This window comes from Salmo salar, chromosome ssa09 (genome assembly GCF_905237065.1).
Source record: "Salmo salar chromosome ssa09, Ssal_v3.1, whole genome shotgun sequence".
In the NCBI taxonomy this organism is placed as follows: domain Eukaryota; kingdom Metazoa; phylum Chordata; class Actinopteri; order Salmoniformes; family Salmonidae; genus Salmo; species Salmo salar.
Genome location: NC_059450.1, coordinates 24,332,647 through 24,358,536, shown reverse-complemented (window position 1 = coordinate 24,358,536; position 25,890 = coordinate 24,332,647). Strand labels below are relative to the sequence as shown.

The following is a 25,890-nucleotide window of genomic DNA, read 5'->3' as shown; positions in this document are numbered from 1 at the left end:
ACCATAAATGTACAGTTGTATGCCCAACAGTCAGCTAAGTTATTTACATGCAAAATCACAGAAGTTTCCGTTAAGGGATCACAGTAGATGGAAGGTTAGAGGTCAGAACAGGAATTGGTCCTCTGGGAAACCCATTGCTAATGTTCAGTCTCTCTCCAATGCTGAATGCAGCCCTGATGAACCAATCCAACTAACTCAGTCTTCCATGATTACGTAAGAGATGAGCTGCTATAGAGGGAACGGACCAGTGTCTGCGCCCACACGCCATGCAAACCTACAGGTCACTCATTACTGCAGCATGTCACTGTAGTCAACAGATTACTGTGGATGTTGTGTTTCTACCTGTACTATGCTGTTAACAGGGAGAAAAAAGACCATACATACAGTACAAATCAGAGGAACCTGCTCCAGACATGAAATTGCTTCCATCAGAGACCAGTTTGCACAAGACTTTTAAATCCAGGCTATATGTACTTGTACTTACGGTATATCTATATAGTCAGTCAGTGCCTGCAGTTTAAACAGGTGGTATAAAATGTGGATAAAAGTGACCTCATCACAGGCCATCCCTAAGACTAAGTATCTACACTAAACTTCCTACGGTCTTCTCAGCCAAGCATCTGTCAACATGGCATTACACAGGGCAATACAGGTATCTGCCAAAATAAAGGCAAAACCAACATAGTGTCTTAATAGGGCGTTGGGCCACCACGAGCCACCAGAACAGCTTCAATGTGCCTTGGCATAGATTCTAAGAGTGTCTGGAACTCTATTGGAGGTGTGAGACACCATTCTTCAACGGGAAATTCCATAATTTGGTGATGGTGTTGGAAAACGCTACAGAATCTCCCATGAGTTCAAATGGGTTGATCTGGTGACTGACACACAAAGACTATGCGTTAGTCTGTGCGCGCATTCTTATAACCCTAACATTACTCCTATCATTGATCCTTTGCTCTCTCATGATTGGCTCATGGTCGGCTTCACTCGGTCTGATTGGTCTAGAGAAGGTCCACTTGGTCCTGATTGACACGCTGATGTCACTGGCTGCCATGGAGACTGTTGGCAAGGTGAAGATGGCAGCGGAGGTGGAGCAGATGGGGGGGCGGGGCTCCATGGAATAACGCCCTCTATTGGGTTAATCAGGTAAGACCAGAGCACAACCAGGTCATTCTAGAACATTCTAGAGCACAGCCAGGTCATTGTAGATTACGACCATCGTACTGTTGACAATGTGATTTTTTAACCCGGTTACTGAGATTTACCGCCCAAAACCAGTCCCTTTTCCCAGGATAAATAACTGCGAGAAACCTGTAAATAATTTGTCATACCGAACAAAAATAAACACCACAACTAACTTTACTGAGTTACAGTTCATATAAGGAAATCAATTGAAATAAATTCATTAGACACTGATCTATGGATTTCACATGACTAGGCAGGGGCACAGCCATGGCTGGGTCTGAGGGCATAGGCCCACCCACTGGGGAGCCAGGCCCAGCCAATGAGAATTCATCCCCCCCCCCCAAAAGGGCTTTATTACAAGCAGAAAAACTCCTCAGTTTCATCATACTATGATTATTATTATTTGACCATGCTGGTCATTTATGAACATTTTAACATCTTGACCATGTTCTGTTATAATATCCACCCGGCACAGCCAGAAGAGGACTGGCCACCCATCATAGCCTGGTTCCTCTCTAGGTTTCTTCCTAGGTTTTTGGCCTTTCTAGGGAGTTTTTCCTAGGGAGTTTTTCCTAGCCACCGTGCTTCTTTCACATGCATTGCTTGCTGTTTGGGGTTTTAGGCTGGGTTTCTGTACAGCACTTTGAGATATCAGCTGATGTATGAAGGGCTATATAAATACATTTGATTTGATTTGATCAGCTGTCTGGGTGGCTGGTCTCAGACAATCCCGCAGGTGAAGAAGCCCGGATGTGGAGGTCCCTGGGCTGGCGTGGTTACACGTGGTCTGCAATTGTGTGGCCGGTTGGAAATACTGACAAATTCTCTAATAAGACGTTGGATGCGGCTTATGGAAAAGAAATTAACATTAAAATCCCTGGTAAGAGCTGTGGTGGACATTCCTGCAATCAGCATGCCAATTGCATACTCCCTCAAAACTTTAAACATCTGTGGCATTATGTTGTGTAACAAAACTGCACATTTGAGAGTGGCCTTTTATTGTCCCCAGCACAAGGTGCACCTGTGCAATGATCCTGCTGTTTAATCAGCTTCTTGATATGCCTCACCGGTCAGGTGGATGGATTATCTTGACAAAGGAGAAATGCTCACGAACAGGGATGTAAACAAATTAGCAAAAAATGAGAAATCCCTTTTCTGCATATGGAACATTTGAGCTCTTATTTCAGCTCATAAAACCAACAACGCTGTTGCGTTTATATTTTTGTTCAGGATATAAGAACAGCATGGCGTGAAATGACACGCAATGTTTAAATATGGCTTCTCTGCGGCCTCTGCGTGATGAACCATCAACGCTCAGGGTGGGAACAGACAGCCCATCTCAAATTGGAGCGCAGTTCACAACGCATGTAGATCTATCATATCATGGTAACTTTTTTTCGTGTCATAGGTAGGCCTACATTTGCTGCAGCATAGTCTATAATATAAAGACTGAATGCACGTCTAATTTACCCATCTCCATCTGGCTTGAGGGGGTCACCTTATTTTTTTAATTGTAAAGAGATTTTTAACACAGCCTCACTCGAATATCGTTGCTTTAAAATCAGTGCACGCGCAAGCACTCCCCCTCAATTCCATTCAGATTACAAAAAAGATAATCCTGTTCTAGATTAACACAGTCAAAAGTTTGGACACTACTCATTCATGGGTTTCTTTATTTTTACCATTTTCTACATTTTTGAATAAAGACATAAAAACTATGAAATAACATATGGAATCATGTAGTAAGTAAAAAAGTGTTAAACAAATCTAAAAATATTTTATATAAGATTCTTCAAAGTAGCCACCCTTTGCCTTAATGACAGCTTTTCACTCACTTGGCAGTCTCTCAACCAGCTTCATGAGGAATGCTTTTCCAACCTTATTGGAGTTCCCACATATGCTGAGCACTTGTTGGCTGCTTTTCCTTCCCTCTGCAGTCCAACTCATCCCAAACCAAAGCAAAGCACCCCCACACCTCTTCCATGCTTCACAGTGGGAACCACATATGCGGAGATCCGTTCACCTACTCTGCATCACAAAGACACAACAGTTGGAAACAAATCTCTCATAGTTGGATTCATCAGACCAAAGGACAGTTTTCCACCAGTCTAATGTCCATTGCTCATGTTTCTTGGCCCAAGCAAGTCTTATTATTGGTGTCCTTTAGTTTTTTTGCAGAAATTTGACCATGAAGGCCTGATTGAAGCAGTCTCTTCTGAACAGTTGATGTTGAGATGTCTGTTACTTGAACTCTGAAGCATTTATTTGGGCTGCAAGTTCTGAGGTGCAGTTAATTCTAATGAACTTATCCTCTGCAGCAGAGGTAACGCTGGGTGTTCCTTTCCTGTGGCGGTCCCCATGAGAGCCAGTTTCATCATTGCGCTTGATTTTTTTCAACTGCACTTGAAGAAAATTTCTAATTTTCTGGATTGACTAACCTTCATGTCTTACAGTAATGGACTGTTGTTTCTCTTTGCTTATTTGAGCTGTTCTTGCCATAATATAGACTTGGTCTTTTACCAAATAGGCCCATCTTCTGTATACCACCCCTACCTTTTCACAACACAACTGATTGGCTCAAACGCTTTAAGAAGGAAAGAAATCCCAAATTAACTTTAACAAGGCACACCTGTTCATTGAAATGCATTCTGTTAATTGAATGCCAAGAGTGTGCAAAGCTGTCATCAAGGCAAAGGGTGGCTACTTTGAAGAATCTCAAATATAACATATAATCAGATGTTGTAACACTTTGTTACTACATGATTCCATGTGTTATTTCATAGTTGATGTCTTCACTATTATTCTACAATGTAGAAAATTGTAAAAAATTAAAAACTTGAATGAGTAGGTGTGTCCAAACTTTTGACTGGTACTGTGTGTGTGTGTGTGTGTGTGTGTGTGTGTGTGTGTTATAATTAATGTTTTTAGATTGATGTCCTGGCCTACCTCTTTCAGGTAATACATTCAATGCAGTGTAGCCTAGTGGTTAGTGCGTTGGACTAGTAACCGAAAGGATGCAAGTTCGAATCCCCGAGCTGTCGTTCTGCCCCTGAACAAGGCAGTTAAACCCACTGTTCCTAGGCCCGTCATATAAAATAAGAATTTGTTCTTCACTGACTTGCCTAGATAAATAAAAGGTAAAATATTTAGCTAATTAATGATGGGTTATGCATAAAAATCGAACTTATAGCCCTTGCGTAATATGCTCCACTGGCCTCTCCTTAAAAAAATAAAAATAATCCTTAGCTCTTGGAGTACCAAGCATTAAAAGTTAGACTAGAACAGCATCTCTGGACATTTTTTAAAATGTATTTCTTAGACTATTTGAAGAGGTACCCAATCTCTTGTTTGTGGAATTTTAAATATACAGTGAGGGAAAAAAGTATTTGATCCCCTGCTGATTTTGTACATTTGCCCACTGACAAAGAAATGATCAGTCTATAATTTTAAATGGTAGGTTTATTTGAACAGTGAGAGACAGAACAAAAAAAATCCAGAAAAACGCAAGTCAAAAATGTTATAAAATGATTTGCATTATAATGAGGGAAATAAGTATTTGACCCCTCTGCAAAACATGACTTTGTGATTGCCAACAAGGGTTTTGCCACCAAGTACTGAGGTCAGATGTTTCTTGTAGTTGGCCACCAGGTTTGCACACAGCTCAGGAGGGATTTTGTCCCACTCCTCTTCTCCAAGTCATTAAGGTTTCGAGGCTGACGTTTGGGAACTCGAACCTTCAGCTCCCTCCACAGATTTTCTATGGGATTAAGGTCTGGAGACTGGCTAGGCCTCTCCAGGACCTTAATGTGCTTCTTCTTGAGCCACTCCTTTGTTGCCTTGGCCATGTGTTTTGGGTCATTGTCATGCTGGAATACCAATCCACGACCCATTTTCAATGCCCTGGCTGAGGGAAGGAGGTTCTCAACCAAGATTTGACGATACATGGCCCCATCCATCGTCCCTATGATGTGGGGAAGTTGTCCTGTCCCCATAGCAGAAAAACACCCCCAAAGCATAATGTTTCCACCTCCATGTTTGACGGTGGGGATGGTGTTCTTGGGGTCATAGGCAGCATTCCTCCTCCTCCAAACACGGCGAGTTAAGTTGATGCCAAAGAGCTCCATTCTGGTCTCATCTGACCACAACACTTTCACCCAGTTGTCCTCTGAATCATTCAGATGTTCATTGGCAAACTTCAGATGGGCATGTATATGTGCTTTCTTGAGCAGGGGGACCTTGCGGGCACTGCAGGATTTCAGTCCTTCACGGCGTAGTGTGTTACCAATTGTTTTCTTGGTGACTATGGTCCCAGCTGCCTTGTGATCATTGACAAGATCCTCCCGTGTAGTCCTGGGCTGATTCCTCACCGTTCTCATGATCATTGCAACTCCACGAGGTGAGATCTTGCATGGAGCCCCAGGCCGAGGGAGAATGACAGTTCTTTTGTGTTTCTTCCATTTGCGAATAATCGCACCAACTGTTGTCACCTTCTTACCAAGCTGCTTGGCGATGGTCTTGTAGCCCATTCCAGCCTTGTGTAGGTCTACAATCTTGTCCCTGACATCCTTGGAGAGCTCTTTGGTCTTGGCCATGGTGGAGAGTTTGGAATCTGATTGATTGATTGCTTCTGTGGACAGGTGTCTTTAATACAGGTAACAAACAAACACTCCCTTTAAGAGTGTGCTCCTAATCTCAGCTCGTCACCTGTATAAAAAAGACACCTGGGAGCCAGAAATCTTTCTGATTGAGAGGGGGTCAAATACTTATTTCCCTCATTAAAATGCAAATCAATTTATAACATTTTTGACATGCGTCTTTCTGTATTTTTTTGTTGTTCTTCTGTCTCTCACTGTTCAAATAAACCTACCATTAAAATTATAGACCGATCATTTGTCAGTGGGCAAACGTACAAAATCAGCAGGGGATCAAATACTTCCCCCCCCCTCACTGTAGATATCACAGGCAGTTTGAAAGAAGAGCGAACTCACAATGGCAGTAGGCTATAGCAGTTATTTTCAGACCCATAACCATTCAATCTTCGTGAAGAGAAGTGAAAGCCTTCTGCATCTAATTCTAGTACTATAATATGGATGTCAGTAGAATGATTATGGACAAAAATGAAATAAGTTTACTGGATATCATTAGAATGATTAACGGCAAAATGTATATAATTTAACTGTTGAAAGCGAGGAAGGAATGAAGCAACAATAGAGAGCAAAGAGGCTACTAGGCTTATAACATTAGGGTAAATATTATGAAAAAGGTAAATATGTTAGCCTACCAATTATACAAATAGGCCCTATATTTCAAAATGTAAATGTAATTCACTAGCCTATACTTGTAACTTTGTAGGCCGCAAGTGCTGCACCAGAATCCCATGTTCTCTCCCTGTTTTAACATGGTTTCAACGCTGTGCGTAATTCCAGCCCATAATTCAATACAGTATTACAGTTCATGTGCAGTAGGCTATACCATATATGTATTGGATAACGGCAATCATTTGGGCTTGGGCTCATTCAATATAGGGCTCAGGTAGCGTCAGTCTTGAATTTACGATCAAAGTTCTAATCAAATCCAGACATGGGCCTATTTATATGCTTTAGAATGACACTACCGGTTTTGGCGGGAAATACAGGGTTACCCGGGAGAAAGGTGATTTACTCTCGGGAGGGAACATTGTTTGTGAATATTTTACCACACACACTTCTAAAACATTTCTAAATCTCCCTCTTCTCCTCTCTCACAACCCTCGCTTCTGTATTGCAGTGTTCCACCTGCTGTTACTGGAAACTGGTCCCGGTAAGTGTGCTCCTTTAACCTGCATCTCAGCTAGACGGCCAGCCAACAGAGATAAAGAAGTACAGAGGCCAGGTCCACAGGAATCTGACTCTCTATACACATCCCTGTTTAAAGCAGCACAGATAACGGAGACCGTCAGGATGAGCGTGTGGTTAGCCAAGGCTAGTACCATGCCTGCGATTAGACCAGCCCCAGTGTTTGTGTCAGCTAAATGGTCCCTGTCCCGTTCCTGGTTGATTAATGTAATTTGTGCGCCAGTCCAGCCAGTGATGGTCTTCCTCCATCCATCCATCTATCCAGCATCATCATGATGATATGGCCGGTGACACTTTCCTTCTTGAAAGTGCAAAACTTGACTCCTGACATGCAAAACATTTTTGGGTGGACTAATGAAAAAAAATACCAAAAAGATAGTTTGAGTAGACTTTCCCTTTAAAAGGAAGCAATTAACAGAGCATGTAATCCCACAGGACAGAGTAATCCCTCCAGGGAGGAGAGAAAGCCCGGAACCACACACATGCACACCCCTCAAGACATGCCACTAGAGGTCTCTTCACTGTCCAGAACAGACTATGGGAGGCACACAGTACTAGATAGAGCCATGAATACATGGAACTCTATTCCACATAACTCATGCCAGCAGTAGAATTAGATAAAAAAAAAAAAAGATAAAAATACACCTTATGGCCGTGGCAGCAGCTAATGGGGATCCATAATATACACAAAAACACACACAAGCACACTCCACAACTGCAGGGCTCTCCAGAGGGTAGTGCAGTCAGCACAACGCATCCCACAGGGGCACACTTCCTGCCCCCAGGAAATCCACAGCACCTGGTGTCACAGGAAGACCAAGAAGATCATCAAGGACCTCAGCCTCCCGAGCCACAGCCTCTTCACCCATCTACCATCTAAAAGGCAGAGACAGTACAGGTGCATCAAAGCTAGGATGGAGACACTGGAAAACAGTTTATATCTCAGGCCATCAGACTTAAATAGTCACCACTAGCCAGCTACCACCCGGTACTCAACCCTGCACTTTAGAGACGGCTGCCCTATGTACATAGTCATTGAACACTGGTAAACTAATGTTTACATACAGTTTTACCCACTACATGTCCAAACGTATGTGGACACCTGCTCATCGAACATTTCATTCCAAAATCACGGGCATTCATATGGAGTTGGTACCCCTTAGCTGCTATAACAGAATCCACTCTTCTGTGAAGGCTTTCCACTTGATGTTAGAGCATTGCTGCGGGGATTTGCTTCCACTCAGCCACAAGAGCAAAATCCCCCAAAAAATTGTCACATGCGGCAGATACAACAGGTGTAGACATTACTGTGAAATGCTTACAAGCCCTTAACTCCTATTTTTCTTAAAACGGCATTGTTGGTTAAGAAAAAAATATTTACTAAATAAACTAAAGTGAAAAAGAGCAACAATAAAATAACAATAATGAGGCTATATACAGGGGGGGGGGGACCGGTACCAAGTCAATGTGCGGGGGTACAGGTTAGTCGAGGTAATATGTACATGTAGGTAGGGGTAAAGTAACTATGCATAGATAAAACAGCGATTAGCAGCAGCGTAAGGGGGGGGGGCAACATAAATAGTCCGGTAGGCATTTGATTACATGTTCAGCAGTTCTATGGCTTGAGGATAGAAGCTGTTAAGAAGCCTTTTGGACCTTGACTTGGAGCTCCGGTTCCACTTGCCGTGTGGTAGCAGAGAGAACAGTCTATGACTAGGGTGGCTGGAGTCTGACAATTTTTACAGCCTTCCTCTGACACTGCCTGGTATAGAGGTCCTGGATCGCAGGAAGCTTGGCCCCAGTTATGTACAGAGTCGTACCCACTACCCTCTGTAGCACCATGCGGTCGGAGGCCAAGCAGTTGCCATACCAGGCGGTGATGCAACCAGTCTGGATGTTCTCGATGGTGCAGCTGAAGAACAATAAGGATCTGAGGACCCATGCCAAATCTTCAAGATCCTGAGGGGGAATAGGCATTGTCGTGCCCTCTTCACAATTTTCTTGGTGTGTTTGGACCATGTTGGTGATGTGGACACCAAGGAACTTGAAGATCTCAACCTGCTCCACTACAGCCCCGTCGATGAGAATGGGGGAGTGCTCGGCCATCCTTTTCCTGTAGTCCACGATCATCTCCGTCTTGGTGACGGGGCAGTATTCAGAAATTCAGATGAATAACATGCCCAAATTAAACTGCCTGCTACTCGGGCCCAGAAGGTAGGATATGCATATTATTAGTAGATTTGGATAGAAAACACTCAAGTTTCTAAAACTGTTTGAATGATATCTGTGAGTATAACAGAACTCATATGGCAGGCAAAAACCTGAGAAAAAAATCCAACCAGGAAGTGGCTTGTAGTTTTTCAATCTAATCCCTACTCAAACTACAGTGTCTGTGGGGTCATTTTGCACTTCCTAAGGCTGCCACCAGATGTCAACAGTCTTTAGAACCTTGTTTTATGCTTCTACTGTTACAGGGCAGAGAAGAGGAGCTCACTCAAGCCTGGGACCAACGAGTTGTTTACTGCGCGAGCACATAGGCGCGCCGCTCCTTCTATTTCCTCTGTAATGAATACACTATTGTTCGGTTGGAATATTATCGAAGATTTGTTAAAATGACCCGAAGGATTGATTGTAAACATCGTTTGACATGTTTCTACGAGCGGTAATGGAACTATTTGACTTTGGTTTTGCACTCGTGCGTTATGCCTTTGGATTAGTGATCTGAACGTGCGAACAAACGGAGGTATTTGGACATAAATATGGAGTTTATCGAACAAAACAAACATTTCTTGTGGAAGTGGGAGTGCATTCCGACAAAATCAGCAAAGGCAAGTGAAGATTTATAATACTATTTCTGAGTTTAGTTGACTCCAGAACTTGGCGGGTAACTGTATAGCTTGCTTTGATGGCTGAGCTCTGCACTCAGAATATCGAAAAATGTGCTTTCGCCATAAAGCTATTTTGAAATCTGACAGCGGTTGCATTAAGGAGAAGTGCATCTATAATTCTTTCAATAACTGTTGTAAGTTTTATCAACGTTTTTGAGTATTTTTGTAAATTGATGTGCTCATTCACCGGAAGTTTTGGAGGATTTATGGATATAAATATGAACTTTATCGAACAAAACATACATGTATTGTGTAACATTGAGTCCTGGAAGTGTCATCTGATGAAGATCGAAGGTTAGTGATTAATTTTAGCTGTAGTTCTGGTTTTTGTGACGCCTCTCCTTGCTTGGAAAATGGCTGTGTGGTTTTTCTTGTTTAGGCGCTGTCCTAACATAATCTAATGTTATGCTTTCACCGTAAAGCTTTTTTTTAAATCGGACACTGTGGTTGGATTAAGGAGAATCTTATCTTTAAAATGGTGTATAATACTTGCATGTTTGAGAAATTTAAATTATGAGATTTTTGTTGTTTTGAATTTGCGCCCTGCTACTTCACTGGCTGTTGATAGTGTGTACCGCGGGTGGGACGCTAGCATCCCAGAGAGGTTAGGGAGAGGTTGTTGTCCTGGCGTCAGTGATCAGGCCTACCACCGTTGTGTTGTCGGCAAACTTAATAATGGCATTGGAGTCGTGTTTGGCCACGCAGCCATGGGTGAACAGGGAGTACAGAAGGAGACTAAGCACGCACCCATGAGGGACCCCTCGTTGAGGATGAGGGTGGCAGATGTGTTGCCTACCCTTACCACCTGGTGGCAGCCCGTCAGGAAGTCCAGGATCCAGTTGCAGAGGGAGGTGTTTAGTCTCAGGGTCCTTAGCTTATTGATGAAATTTGTGGGCACAATGGTGTTGAAGGCTGCGCTGCAGTCAATGAACATAATACTCACATAGGTGTTCCTTTTGTCCAGGTGGGAAAGGGCAGTGTTGAGTGCAAAAGATATTCTGTCATCTGTGGATCTGTTGGCGTGGTATGCAAATTGGAGTGGGTCTAGGGTTTCTGGGATGATGGTGTTGCTGTGAGCCATGACCAGCCTTTCAAAGCACTTCATGGCTACAGACATGAGTACTACGGTTCAGTAGTCATTTAGGCAGATTACCTTGGTGTTCTTGGGCACAGGGTCTATGGTGGTTTGCTTGAAACATTAGGTATTACAGACTCAGACAGGGAGAGGTTGAAAACGTCAGTGAAGACACTTGCCAGTTGGTCAGCGCTTGCTCGCAGTACATGTCCTGGTAATTCGTCTGGCCCTGCGACCTTGTGAATGTTGACCTGTTTAATGGTCTTACATCGGCTACGGAGAGCGTGATCACAGTTGTCCCCGGAACAGCTGATGCTCTCATGCATGCCTCAGTGTTGCTTGCCTCGAAGCGCGCATAGAAGTCATTTAGCTTGTCTGGTAGGCTTGTGTCACTAGGTAGCTCACGGCTGTGCTTCCCATTGTTGTCCGTAATAGTTTGCAAGCCCTGCCACAACCGACAAGCGTCGGAGCCGGTGTAGTAGGATTCAATCTTAGTCCTGTATTTACACTTTGCCTGTTTGATGGTTTGTCTGAGGGCATAGCGGAATTTGAAAGCGGCAGCTCTACCCTTTAGCTCAGTGCAGATGTTGCCTGTAATCCATGGCTTCTGGTCGGGGTATGTACGTACGGTGACTGTGGGGACAACGTCATCGATGCACTTATTGATGAAGCCGGTGACTGATGTGGTGTACTCCTCAATTCCATCGGAAGAATCCCAGAACATATTCCAGTCTGTGCTAGCAAAACAGTCATGTAGCTTAGCATTTGACCACTTCCGTATTGAGCGAGTCACTGGTACTTCCTGCTTTAGTTTTTGCTTGTAAGCAGGACAGAATTATGGTCAGATTTGCCGAATGGAGGGCAAGGGAGAGCTTTGAACGCGTCTCTGTGTGTGGAGTAAAGGTGGTCTAGAGTTTTTTTCCTCCTCTGGTTGCACATGTAACATGCTGGTAGAAACTACGTCAAATGGATTGAAGTTGACCTGCATTATAGTCCAAGGCCACAAGGAGCGCCACCTCTGGATGAGCATTTTCTTGTTTGCTTATGGCCTTATACACCGCGTTGAGTCTGGTCTTAGTACCAGCATCGGTTTGTGGTGGTAAATAGACAGCTACAAGAACTCTTGGAAAATAGTGTGGTCTACAGCTTATCATGAGATACTCTACTTCAGGCGAGCAAAACCTTCAGACTTCCTTAATATTTCATTTCACGCACCAGCTGTGATTGACTCTGGTCTTACCAGAGGCAGCTGTTCTGTCTTGCCGATGCACGAAAAAAAAACAGCCAACGGTATATTATCCATGTCGTCGTTCAGCCACGTCTCAGTGAAACATAAGATATTACAGTTAATGTCCCGTTGGTAGGATAGTCTTGTATAGAGCTCATCCAGTTTATTCTCCAATGATTGCACGTTTGCCAATAGAACAGATGGTAGTGGCAAGTTACCCACTCGCCGATGAAATCTCAGAAGGCACGCGGATCTGCGGCCCCTGTATCTGCGTCTTTTCTTCATGGGGATTTAGGCCTTGTCTGGAGTACATCATTCGCATACGGTTTCTGGAGTATATCATTCGCGTCCGACTCAATAAAGAAAAATATATATATTTGTCCAGAGACGGTGGCAGAAAAATTATGTACACAATAAGTTACAAACAACGTGAAAAAACACAAAATGGCACAATTGGTTAGGAGCCCCTAAAATAGCAGCCATCTCCTTCGGCGCCATTCTGTCAGGTTGGGCACTGATGTTGGGCGATTAGGCTTGCAGTTGGCATTCAAATCAAATATTATTTTCACATAACATATTTAGCAGATGTTATTGCGGGTGTAGCAAAATGCTTGTGTTCCTAGCTCCAACAGTGGATCTAACAATTCACAACAAAACAACAATTTAAAAGAATGAAATTAAGAAATATTAGGACGAGCAATGTCGGAGTGGTATTGACCAAAATACAGTAGAATACAGTATATACATATGAATTAAAACAGTATGTAAACGTTAAAGTGACCAGCGATTCCATGTCTATATACATATGGCAGCAGCCTCTAGGGTGCAGTGTTGAGTAACCTGGTGGAAGCCGGCTAGGGATGGCTTTTAACAGTATGTTGACCTTGAGATAGACTAAAACAGCTTCTTAGTCCCAGCTTTGAAGTACGTGTACTGACCTCACCTTCTGGGTGACAGCAGGGTGAACAAGCCTTTGCTCGAGTGGTTGATGTCCTTGACGATCTTTTTGCCTTCCTGTGACATCAGGTGCTGTAGGTGTCCTGAAGGGCAGGTAGTTTGCCCCCAGTGATGCATTGGGCGCAACACCCTCTGTAGAGCCCTGCGCTGCGGGCAGTGCAGTTGCCGTACCAGGCGGTTATACAGCCCGACAGGATGCTCTCATTTTGTGCATTTTCAATTCAAATTGTATTGGTCACATACACATATTTAGAATTTTTTTATTGCGGGTGTAGCAAATTGCTTGTAAAAGTGCGTGAGGGTCTTAGGAGACAAACAGAATTTCTTCAGCCTCCGGCAGTTGAGGTGCTGTTGCGCCTTCACCACACTGTCTGTGAGGGTGGACCATTTCAGTTTGTCAGTGATGTGTACGCCGAGAAACTTGAAGCTCTTCACCTTCTCCACTGCAGTCCTGTCAATGCGGATGTGGGCGTGCTCCCTCTGCTGTCTCCTGAAGTCCAAGATAAGCTCCTTCATTTTGTTGACATTGAGGGAGAGGTTATTTTCCTGGCACCACTCTGCCAGGGCCTTACCTCCTCCCTGTAGGCTATCTTGTCATTGTTGGTAATCAGGCCTACTACTGTTGTGTCTGCAAATTTGATGTTTGAGGTGTGCGTGGCCACGCAGTCATGGGTGAACAGGGAGTACAGGAGGGGGTTGAGCACACACACACACACACACCCCTTTGTGGGGCCCCAGTGTTGAGGATCAGCATAGTGGAGGGGTTGTTTCCTACCTTCACTACCTGGGGGCGACCTGTCTGGAAGTCCAGGACCCAGTTGCCCAGGGTTGGGATCAGACCCAGGGCCCCGAGCTTAATGATGAGCTTGGAGGGTACTACGGTGTTAAAAGCTGAGCTATAGTCAATGAACAACATTCTTACATGAGGTATTCCTCTTGTCCAGATGGGATAGGGCAGTGTGCAGTGCGATGGCATCGTCTGTGGATCTATTGGGGCGGTATGCAAATTGAAGTGGGCCTAGGGTGTCAGGTAAGGTGGAGGTGATATGATCCTTGACTAGTCTCTCTTAGCACTTCCTGATGACACGGGGCAATAGTAATTTAGTTCAGTTACCTTTGCCTTCTTGGGTACAGGAACAGAAGTGGACATATTGAAGCATGTGGGGACAGCAGACTGGAATAGGGAGATATTGAATATGTCCGTAAACACTCCAGCCAGCTGGTTCATCAGTAAGTGAATAGGGGCTACGGATGCAGTCTGGGCTGACAGACTTGCGAGGGTTAACACGCTTAAAATGTCTTATTTAAGTCGGATACGAAGAAGGAGGCCTCACAATGCTTGGTAGCAGGTCGCATCACTGGCAATGTGTTATCCTCAAAGCGGGCGAAGATGATGTTTAGCTTGTTGGGGAGCAAGACGACGGTGTCCTTGATGTGGATGGTTTTCCCTTTGTAACCCGTGATTGTCTGTAGACCCTGCTACATATGTCGTGTCTGAGCCGTTGTACTAACGTTTTGCCTGTTTGATTGCCTTACGGAGGGACTAACTACACTGTTTGTATTCAACCATATTCCCAGTCACCTTGCCGTTGTTAACTGAGGTGGTTCGCACTTTCAGTTTTGCGTGAATGCTGCCATCTATCCACGTTTTTGGTAGGTTAATAGGTCACAGTGGGAACATCCCCTATACACTTCCTGATTAACTCTGTCACCTTGTCCATGTATACGTCATTGTTATTGCCAGAGGCAACCCAGAACATATCCCAGTCCGCATGATGAAAATCGAAGCATAGATTCTGGTTGGTCAGACCAGCGTTGAATAGACCTTAGCACGGCTACTTCCTGTTTCAGTTTCTGCTTACAGGAAGGTAAGAGCAGAATGGAGTTGTGATCTGATTTGCCAAAGGGAGGGCCTTGTAGCCATCCTGGAAGGGAGAGAAACAATAGTTGAGAGTTTTTGAAGCACGAGTACTACAGGCAATGTGTTGATGCATTTTGCTAAGAGCATTTGTTTTGTTAAAATACCCAGCTACAGTAAATGCGGACTCAGGATGTGGTTTCCAGTTTGCACAAAGTCCAGTGTAGTTCCTTGAGGGCCGTCGTGGTATCTGCTTGATGGGGAATATTCACGGCTGTGACTATAACCGAAGAGATCGCTCTTGGGCGGTAATACGGTTGGCATTTGATTGCGAGGTATCCTAGGTCAGGTGAACAAAAGGACTCAAGTTCCTGTACGTTACCACAATCAAACCATAAGTAGTTAATCATGAAACATGCACGCCTTCTTCCCGGGAAGTTCTTTAATCCTGTTTGCGCGGCGTACTGAGAACCCAGCTGGCTGTATGGACGGGGACAGTATATCTGGAGAGCCATGATTCCGTGAAATGCAGTGTATTACATCCCCTGATGTCTCTGGAAGGAGGTCCTCGCAGTCAGCTCATAAACTTTATTTTCAAGGGACTGAACATTAGTGAGCAATATACACGGAAGCGGTGGATGGTGTGCACGCCTCCTGAGTCGGACAAGAAGTCCACTCAGAATACCTCACTGCCGGCGGTGTCTTGGGGCAGCCTCTGGGAAAAGTTTAATTGCCCTGGGGGTTAAGAACAAAGGAACCAATTAAAAGGAAGGTTGTATTTCTGTTTGTAATGCTGTTGAGTTACCGCCACTCTGATATCCAAAAGTTATTTCCGGCAGTATGTATTAACACAAAAAATGTTTTGTGCTAATAATGAAAGAACTAACAAGAAAACAAAAAACTGTGAAGTTACTTAGGAGCTAGAAGCAGAGCTGCCATGTCTGTCGGCGCCATTTGTGTGCCATTCCAATTTATCCCAAAGGTGTTTCTATTGGGTTGAGGTCAGGGGTGTGTGCAGGCCAGTCAAGTTCTTCCACACCGATCAGTACAAACCAATTCTGTATGGACCTCACTTTGTGCACAGGGGCAGTGTCATGCTGAAACAAGAAAGGGCCTTCCCCAAACTGTTGCCACAAAGTTGGAACCAAAGAATAAGCTAGAATGTCATTGTATGATGTAGCGTTACGATTGTTCCAGTGTAAGGCAAAGAGTTCTAGCCCAAACCATGAAAAACAGCCCCAGACCATTATTCCTCCTCAACCAAACTTCACAGTTGGCACTATGCATTGGGGCAGGTAGCGTTTTCTTGGCATCCGACAAACCAAGATTTGTCCGTCAGACTGCCAGATGGTGAAGCGCAATTCATCATGCCTGAGAAGGCGTTTCCACTGTTCCAGAGTCCAATGGCTGCAAGCCTTACACCACTTCAGCTAACGCTTAGCATTGCGATTGGTGATCTTAGGCTTGTGTGCGGCTGCTCGGCCATGGAAACCCATTACATGAAGCTCCCGACGAACAGTTATTGTGCTGACGTTTCCAGAGGCAGTTTGGAACTCGGTAGTGAATGTTGCAACCAAGGACAGACGATTTTTACGTGATACAGCACTCTGCAGTCCGTTCTGATGAGCCGTTGTTGTTCCTAGACGTTTACACGTCACAATAACAGCACTTACAGTCGACTGAGGCAGCTCTAGCAGGGCAGAAATTTTACGATCTGACTTGTTGGAAAGGTGGCATCCTATGACGGTGCCATGTAGAAAGTCACTGGGCTCTTCAGTACGGGCCATCCTACTGCCAATGATGATCTATGGAAATTGCATGGCTGTGTGCTGGATTTTATACACCCGTCAGCAACGGGTGTGGCTCTAAGAGTCGAATCCACTAAATTCCACTACTTTTGGCCATGTAGTGTATTTACACTGAGAAAACCAAACACTAGGAACACCTTTCTAATATTGAGTTGCACCCCCCCTCCCTTTTGCCCTCAGAACAGCCTCAAGTCATTGGGACATGGACTCTACAAGGTGTCGAAAGCATTCCACAGGGATGCTGGCCCATGTTGACTCCAATGCTTCCCACAGTTGTGTCAACTTGGCTGGACGTCCTTTGGGTGGTAGACCATTCTTGATAGACACAGGAAACTGTTGATCGTGAGAAACCTAGCAGCGTAGCAGTTCTTGGTACCTACTACCATACCCTATTCAAAAGGCACTTAAATATTTTGTCTTGCCCATTCAGCCTCTGAATGGCACACATACACAATCCATGTCTCAAATTGTTTGAAGGATTAAAAATACTTTAACCCGTCTCGTCCCATTCATCTACACTGATTAAAGTGGATTTGACAAGTGACATCAGTAAGGGATCATAGCTATCACCTGGTCAGTCTCATGGAAAGAGCAGGTGCTCTTAATGTTTTGTCTACTACTTGTATACTGTACTATAGTCAAGGCTCATCCTATATAACTACTGCTGTATAGGCTTGGGCAGTACAGTGGGGGGAAAAAAGTATTTGATCCCATGCTGATTTTGTACGTTTGCCCACTGATAAAGAAAGGATCAGTCTATAATTTTAATGGTAGGTTTATTTGAACAGTGAGAGACAGAATAACAAAGATATCCAGAAAAACGCATGTCAAAAATGTTATAAAAGGATTTGCATTTTAATGAGGGAAATAAGTATTTGACCCCCTCTCAAATCAGAAAGATGTCTGGCTCCCAGGTGTCTTTTATACAGGTAACGAGCTGAGATTAGGAGCACACTCTTAAAGGGAGTGCTCCTAACCGCAGCTTGTTACCTGTAAAAAAGACACCTGTCCACAGAAGCAATCAATCAATCAGATTCCAAACTCTCCACCATGGCCAAGACCAAAGAGCTCTCCAAGGATGTCAGGGACAAGATTGTAGACCTACATAAGGCTGGAATGGGCTACAAGACCATCGCCAAGCAGCCTGGTGAGAAGGTGACAACATTTGGTGCGATTATTCGCAAATGGAAGAAACACAAAAGAACTGTCAACATCCCTCGGCCTGGGGCTCCATGCAAGATCTCACCTCGTGGAGTTGCAATGATCATGAGAACGGTTAGGAATCAGTCCAGAACTACACGGGAGGATCTTGTCAATGATCAAGGCAGCTGGGACCATAGTCACCAAGAAAACAATTGGTAACACACTACGCCGTGAAGGACTGAACTCCTGCAGCGCCCGCAAGGTCCCCCTGCTCAAGAAAGCACATATACATGCCCGTCTGAAGTTTGCCAATGAACATCTGAATGATTCAGAGGCCAACTGGTGAAAGTGTTGTGGTCAGATGAGACCAAAATTGAGCTCTTTGGCATCAACTCAACTCGCCGTGTTTGGAGGAGGAGGAATGCTGCCTATGACCCCAACAACACCATCTCCACCATCAAATACAGAGGTGGAAACATTATGCTTTGGGGGTGTTTTTCTGCTAAGGGGACAGGACAACTTCACCGCATCATTTAACGGGGCCATGGACTGTTAAATCTTGGGTGAGAACCTCCTTCCCTCAGCCAGGGCATTGAAAATGGGTTGTGGATGGGTATTCCAGCATGACAATGACCCAAAACACATGGCCAAGGCCACAAAGGAGTGGCTCAAGAAGAAGCACATTAAGGTCCTGGAGAGGCCTAGCCAGTCTCCAGACCTTAATCCCATAGAAAATCTGTGGAGGGAGCTGAAGGTTCGAGTTGCCAAACGTCAGCCTCGAAACCTTAATGACTTGGAGAAGATCTGCAAAAGGAGTGGGACAAAATCCCTCCTGAGATGTGTGCAAACCTGGTGGCCAACAACAAGAAACATCTGACCTCTGATTGCCAACAAGGGTTTTGCCACCAAGTATTAAGTCATGTTTTGCAGAGGGGTCAAATACTTATTTCCCTCATTAAAATGCAAATCCTTTTATAACATTTTTGACATGCGTTGTTCTGGATTTTTTTGTTGTTATTCTGTCTCTCACTGTTCAAATAAACCTACCATTAAAATTATAGACTGATCATTTCTTTGTAAGTGGGCAAACATACAAAATCAGCAGGGGATCAAATACTCCCCCCCACTGTATACCGTATATACCGGGGTATTTGGAAATAGCCACAGAATGGTTTTTCAATATCGTAAATTCTGTTAAATATTAACTACTTAAGTAAATACCTGCAGTCAGCTTGTGCAATACATTAGGAGATAAAGCAGATTGCGTTCTTCATATTACCTGTCACATTAAGAAGCTTACCATAGTTCCCCAGAACAGTAGAGCCAGTCACTTGTTTGTAAATAACACAAATGGGAGAAAACGGGAGCAGGTGAGTCCAGCTATGCATTGACAGGGGTCAATATGTTTGTTGGGGCTTCAATAGAGTGACGATGAACGTGCAACTATAGTTTTCCTTCACAGAAAATACATTAGTGCAACACATTCGGCCGAAAATACTCATTTTTAATCAGATGACAACAGTAGTGCAACACTATTTGGCTGGCAGCCACAAGTAAATGAGCTTACAATGAAAAAGCAAGGTCTTTCTTGCAAAAATGATGCACGGCCAAAGAAAGAATGTAATCAGCTACATTTGCTAATGCTTTGCTTAAAGTTATCTTTCATTTCACCTGAGTAAAGAATGCTGGTACACCGAGAAAATTGCCAAAAAGTTGCTACACAGTCAGAGTGCTGTCTGCTGATAGAATGCCAATTCATCAATTCTCATCCAAGTGGAGAAGTGCAACTGAAGCGCAAAATTTAGTCTGATGCCGAGCAGAAATTACAATAAGCATTTTAGATCTGTGTTTACAAAAAGCAGCAAGAGATTTGCTTTTATTTTTTTGGTTTAACTTGGTAGTCATCGAAGTAAGTTAATAAATTGATAAGGTGACGGGGCACCATATTTTGTAAGCTTTGCCGTGTTTGAGAAGTCAAAGCCCTTTGGATGAGTTCTGTACAGCTGTCACTGCCATCTTGATTTCCTTTCTCTCCTCGGTCCGTCTGCTCCTCTCCCATTTTCTCCAAGCAGAGCAGGCAGGCACCTTGCCCTACCGACTCCAGACTCAACACAGCCTATAGCCTTAACATGCTGTTTCAGAGCCAGTACCGTTCTTCCTTCAGACAAGCATGCGTCCAAATTTTGTTCATTTGCACGTCTCTTGTTCACTTTCATCTGTAAAATGTCCAAACTCACCAAAAATTACATTCGGTAGCTTTTACCTATATATAAACTCAGCCCCCCCCAAAAAAAAAGCCTCTCACTGTCAACGCCATTTATTTTCAGCAAACATGTGTAAATATGTCTATGAACATAAGATTCAACAGACCAACTGAAGAAGTTCCACAGACATGTGACTAACAAATGGAATCATGTGTCTTTGAACAAAGGGGGGGTGGGGTCAAAATCAAAAGCAACAGTCAGTATCTGGTGTGGCCACCAGCTGCTTTAAGTACTGCAGTGCATCTCCTTATGGATTGCACCAGATTGCCAGTTCTTGCTGGGAGATGTAACCCCACTCTTCCACCAAGGCACCTGAAAGTTCTCTGACATTTCAGGGGAGGAATGGCCTTATCCATCACCCGCCATTCCAACAGGTCCCAAGCGTGCTCAATGGGATTGAGTTCCGGGCTCTTTGCTGGCCATGGCAGAACACTGACATTCCTGTCTTGCAGGAAATCATGCACAGAACAAGCAGTATGGCTGTTGGCAATGTCATGCTGGAGGGTCATGTCAGGATGAGCCTGCAGGAAGGGGACCACATGAGGGAGGAGGATGTGTTCCCTGTAACGCACAGCGTTGAGATTGCAATGACAACAAGCTCAGTCTGATGATGCCGTGACACACCGCCCCAGACCATGACGGACCCTCCACCTCCAAATCGATCCCGCTCCAGAGTACAGGCCTCGGTGTAACGCTCATTCCTTCCAACGATAAACGGCAATCCGACCATCACCCCTGGCGAGACAAAACCACGACTCGTCAATGAAGATCACTTTTTGCCAGTCCTGTCTGGTCCAGCGACGATGGGTTTGTGCCCATATGCGACGTTGTAGCCGGTGATGTCTGGTGAGGACCTGAATTACAACAAGCCTACAAGCCCTCAGTCCAGCCTCTCTCAGCCTATTGCGGACAGTCTGAGCACTGATGGAGAGATTGTGCGTTCCTGGTGTAACTCAGGCAGTTGTTGTTGCCATCCTGTACCTGTCCCGCAGGTGTGATGTTCGGATACCGATCCTGTGCAGGTGTTGTTACACGTGGTCTGCCACTGCGAGGACAGCTGTCCATCCTGTCTCAGGCGTCTCACAGTACGGACATTGCCCTGGCCACATCTGCAGTCCTCATGCCTCCTTGCAGCATGTCTAAGGCACGTTCACAAAGATGAGCAGGGAACCTGGGAATCTTTCTTTTAGTGTTTTTCAGAGTCAGTAGAAAGGCCTCTTTAGTGTCCTACGTTTTTATAACTACATTTACATTTTAGTCATTTAGCAGACGCTCTTATCCAGAGCGACTTACAGTAGTGAATGCATACATTTTTATTTATTTTTTCTCTCCGTACTGGCCCCCCGTGGGAATCGAACCCACAACCCTGGCGTTGCAAACACCATGCTCTACCAACTGAGCTACAGGGAAGGCTAACTGTGACCTTAATTGCCTAACGTCTGTTAGTGTTAGTGTCTTAACGACCGTTACGCATGTGCATTAAACAAGCATAGGAAACAGTGTTTAAACCCTTTACAATGAAGATCGGTAAAGTTATTTGGGTTTTTATGAATGATCTTTTAACGACAGGGTCCTGAAAAAGGGACGTTTCTTTTTTTGCTGAGTTTATGTATAACTTTATGAGCTGGATTGCCTGTCTTCGCCAATTTGTTTACGCTCATTAGCACATTAGCTAGCAGCCTACATGGAATTGCACTATTAGTTGTGTTAATTTTGTTAGCATTCTGGTAACAGATGCCCAATGGTATTTTTTGCATTATGCCGGTCATATCGTAAGTCCCAGGATGAGAGGACGGTATTAAAACATATATAAATAAGTAATAATAAAATCAGGAAACCACCAAACCCTACTGCTCTACACCTTTTCTATTCATATACCTTCCATGTCTATACACTGCGGTGTACAGCAGGTCAGCCACCAGGGGAAGACTCTGAGGCCTGGTGGCAGACGGAGTCTACATTACGAGGTTTTGTTTTTGTGCCCGACAGGATACAGCAAGACCCGGAGCCCAGAAGACGGTATCCCGGAGAGGGTCTCACGGGGGAGACCTATCCTTTTCTTTTGATTTATTATTTAAATAAACACCCTTGAAACCGAGCTAATCCTACTCTGTCCGTGTCTGATCTGTGTAAACGTCTTGACCAAACCCCCTGGTCTGCCACAACACACACACTACCATACAGTGATTTCAAAGTATTCAAACCCCTGGACCTATTCCACATTGTGTTAGCCTGAATTAAAAATTGATTAAATAGATTTGTTCTACCCATCTACAAAGTGAAAACATGCTTTAAGATATTTTTGCACATTTATTGGAAATGAAATACAGAAATCTCATTTACATCAGTATTCACACCCCTGAATGAATACTCTATAGAAGCACCTTTGGCAGCGATTACAGCTGAGAGTATTTCTTGGTAAGTCTAAGAGCTTTCCACACCTGGATCGTGCAACAATTCCCCTTATCCTTTTCAAAATTCTTCAAGTGCTGTCAAATAGCTTGTTGATCATTGCTTGACAACCATTTTCAGGTCTTGTTTTAGATTTTTGGGTGGATTTAAGTCAAAATGAACTCGGCCACTCAGGAACATTCACCGTCTTCTTGGTAAGCATCTCGTGTAGATTTGTCCTTGTGTTTTAGGTTATTGCCCGGCTGAAAGGTGAATTAATCTCCCAGTGTAGTGGAAAGCAGACAACCAGGTTTTCAAATAGGATTTTGCCTGTGCTTAGCGCCATCGTTTTTTTATCCTGAAAAAAACCTCCAATCCTTAACGATTACAAGCATACCCATGACATGATGCAGCCACAACTATGCTTGAAAATATAGAGAATGGTACTCAGTAATGTGTTGTATTTGGCCCAAACATAACACTTTGTATTCAGGACAAAGAAATGTATTGCTTTGCCACATTTTATGCAGTATTACTTTAGTGAATTGTTGCAAACAAGATGCATGTTTTGGAATATTTGTATTCTGTACAGGCTTCCTTTTCACTCTGTTGAATACTTGACTCCTGACATTAACTTTTCATTTTCAATTAATTTGTAAAAATGTCTAAACACATAATTCCACTTACATTATGTGGTACTGTGTGTAGGTCAGTGACAAAAAATCTAAACGTAATCCATTTTAAATTGACTAACAACAACATTTGGAAAGAAATCCAAATTTTGGTGTTACAGCCTGAATTTAAATTGGATTAAATTGAGATTTTTACAGTGCCATGAAAAAGTATTTGCCCCATTTCTGATTCTCTCTATTTTTGGAACTGAATGGTATCAGATCTTAAACCAAAACCTAATATTAGATAAAGGGGAACCTGAGTATACAAATAACAAAAGGGATACTTATTTTACTTATTTAATTAACAGTTATGCAACACCCAAATCTCATGTGAAAAAGTAATTGCCCCCTTACACTCAATAACTGGTTGTGCCACCTTAAGCTGCAATGACTGCAACCAAATTCTTACTGTAGTTGTTGATCAGTCTCTCACATTGCTTTGGAGGAATTTTGTCCCACACTTGCACGTAGAGGTGCTTTAACTCAGCGACATTTGTGGATTATCAAGCATGAACTGCTCGTTTCAAGTCCTCCCACATCTCAATTGGGATTAGGTCTGAACTTTGACTAGGCCATTCAAAAACTTCAAATGGGTTGCTTTTTAAACATTTTCATGTAGACTTGATTGTGTTTCGGATCATTTACTTGCTGCATGACACAGCTGCGCTTCAGTTTACAGATGGATGGCCTGACATTCTCCTGTAGAATTCTGATACAGAGCAGAATTCATGGTTCCTTTTATTAAGGCAAGTCATCCAGGTCCTGAGGTAGCAAAGCATCCCCAAACCATCCCACTACCACCACCATGCTTGACCGTTGGTATGAGGTTCTTACTGTGGAATGCAGTGTTTGGTTTTCGCCAGGCATAATAGGAACAAATCAGGACAACCAGTCAAACAAAAGTCAGTTATATATTTCTATGGCAACAAATCCTTCAGAACTAACTTGCTCCAGGGCAGGCTAACTCAATTTATCTTGAATGAAGTGGGAGCTGATGATCAATGAAATCAGATACCCTCCCTCTTGCAAAGATTGTGTCATTGTCCTTAGGGGCTGGGTTAAATGCATTCAGTTGTACAACTGATTAGGTATACCATTTCCCTTCATTGTTGGAAGACAACTGATTAAATGTTTTTTCTATAATGTTAAAAAACCCTTCACTTGACATTTAGTAATGACAGCATTTGTTTTTCCAAACTGTAGACAATCCATAGATGGTAGTTCCCATTCAAGTAAAGACTGGCAGCCATTGCGAGCATACAAGTTTAACAGTCAAATTATGAGGGTTCGAGGTTACAGAACCCTTCTATGGATTATATGTCTACAGCCAGAACGCAACAAGCTATTCCACAAATAGAAGGAGCGATAGGAATGGGGAAAAGTGGCTAGTGCGTGCACTGATAAGCACACCAAAGACCGCATTAACGATAAGTAATAAAATAAAAGGCACTTCTAAATGCCTATTTCACACCATAGCCCTGCTGAATTTGGAAGCTCTCTCAATGAAAGAAAAGTTCAGCACAAATGAAAATGTGGCACTCGCCCATGGATTGATGCTTCAGCATTGTCTCAATGAAGAGTTCAGAGTTGGACTAGCCATGTGCGACATGCACACACAGTTACAAGCCTGCTAGAGTTAGAGGCACACGGACGAGCAATATCCACTGTCGTAGTACAAATGAAGCCTGAGCTGGAATGTGAAGCGAGTTAGCTTTAGAAAACCCTGAGTAGAGCTAGCATGATTCGTAGGATACCCCTCTGATGTAGTACACCAAACCACACTGAACAACCCTACACATGACAGCCCTGCCCACAACACACATTGTCAACCCAGCAGTGGGAACACCGCTCAGCTGACCACAACAGTGGTCCTGCACATGACAGGGAGCACAGCCTCGAACGGCATGGAACACCCTGACTTGGCAAGCAGCACCATTGAGATACCAGCGCTACCATCTCAGTTTATTACAATACTGAGTATGTTTCTCTGCCCAGGACACACAGCCCAACACAGTACAATCCAGGATTCCAATGTGTAAGAAAGTATATATAGTCTAGTAGTGGAAAATAGGTGAGAGTCCAAGTCTAACCCATCCCTTCAAGACTATCCTAACACAAACCTGGGCTGGGCCCAGATTCACACCACTGAAGATAAAGCATTCAGCATGTTTCAATCCCAATTTTCCCCAATAAACTACATAGGAAAGATCAGCGCCATGTAAACATTTAACAATTCACCCATTTATGTTATATCCTATTTGTGCATCTCTGAGCGACGTTCTACCGATTCCTGGGGTCCTTCATTGTTTTGATGTGTATTGGAGCTATTCAAGCAGCCAGCAATACAGCTGGTATGATGATGCAAAAGTAGTCAAACTGTGCTTGAACAGCAAATGGCTTCGATACACATTGAAAACCGAATCGATAGAACATTGCTCAGCATTTGCACAAATACGGTGAATCTTTCGTTTAAAATGACTGCCATTTTTCAGATGCCAAGCCCATACCAGCAGAGCAGAGCAATCCACAGCACCCTGCCCATAGCCCAGCCCCGACAGGTCAGCACAAGGAGTTGAGCTCAATCC

The 25,890-nt window shown here is 43.8% G+C and overlaps 1 protein-coding gene across 5 annotated transcripts in view; it reads right to left on the bottom strand.

The window, feature by feature from the left end:
• The window catches only part of 2a5e (Serine/threonine-protein phosphatase 2A 56 kDa regulatory subunit), an 80,078-nt gene that overhangs the window by 19,647 nt on the left and 34,541 nt on the right, over nt 1-25,890 (bottom strand).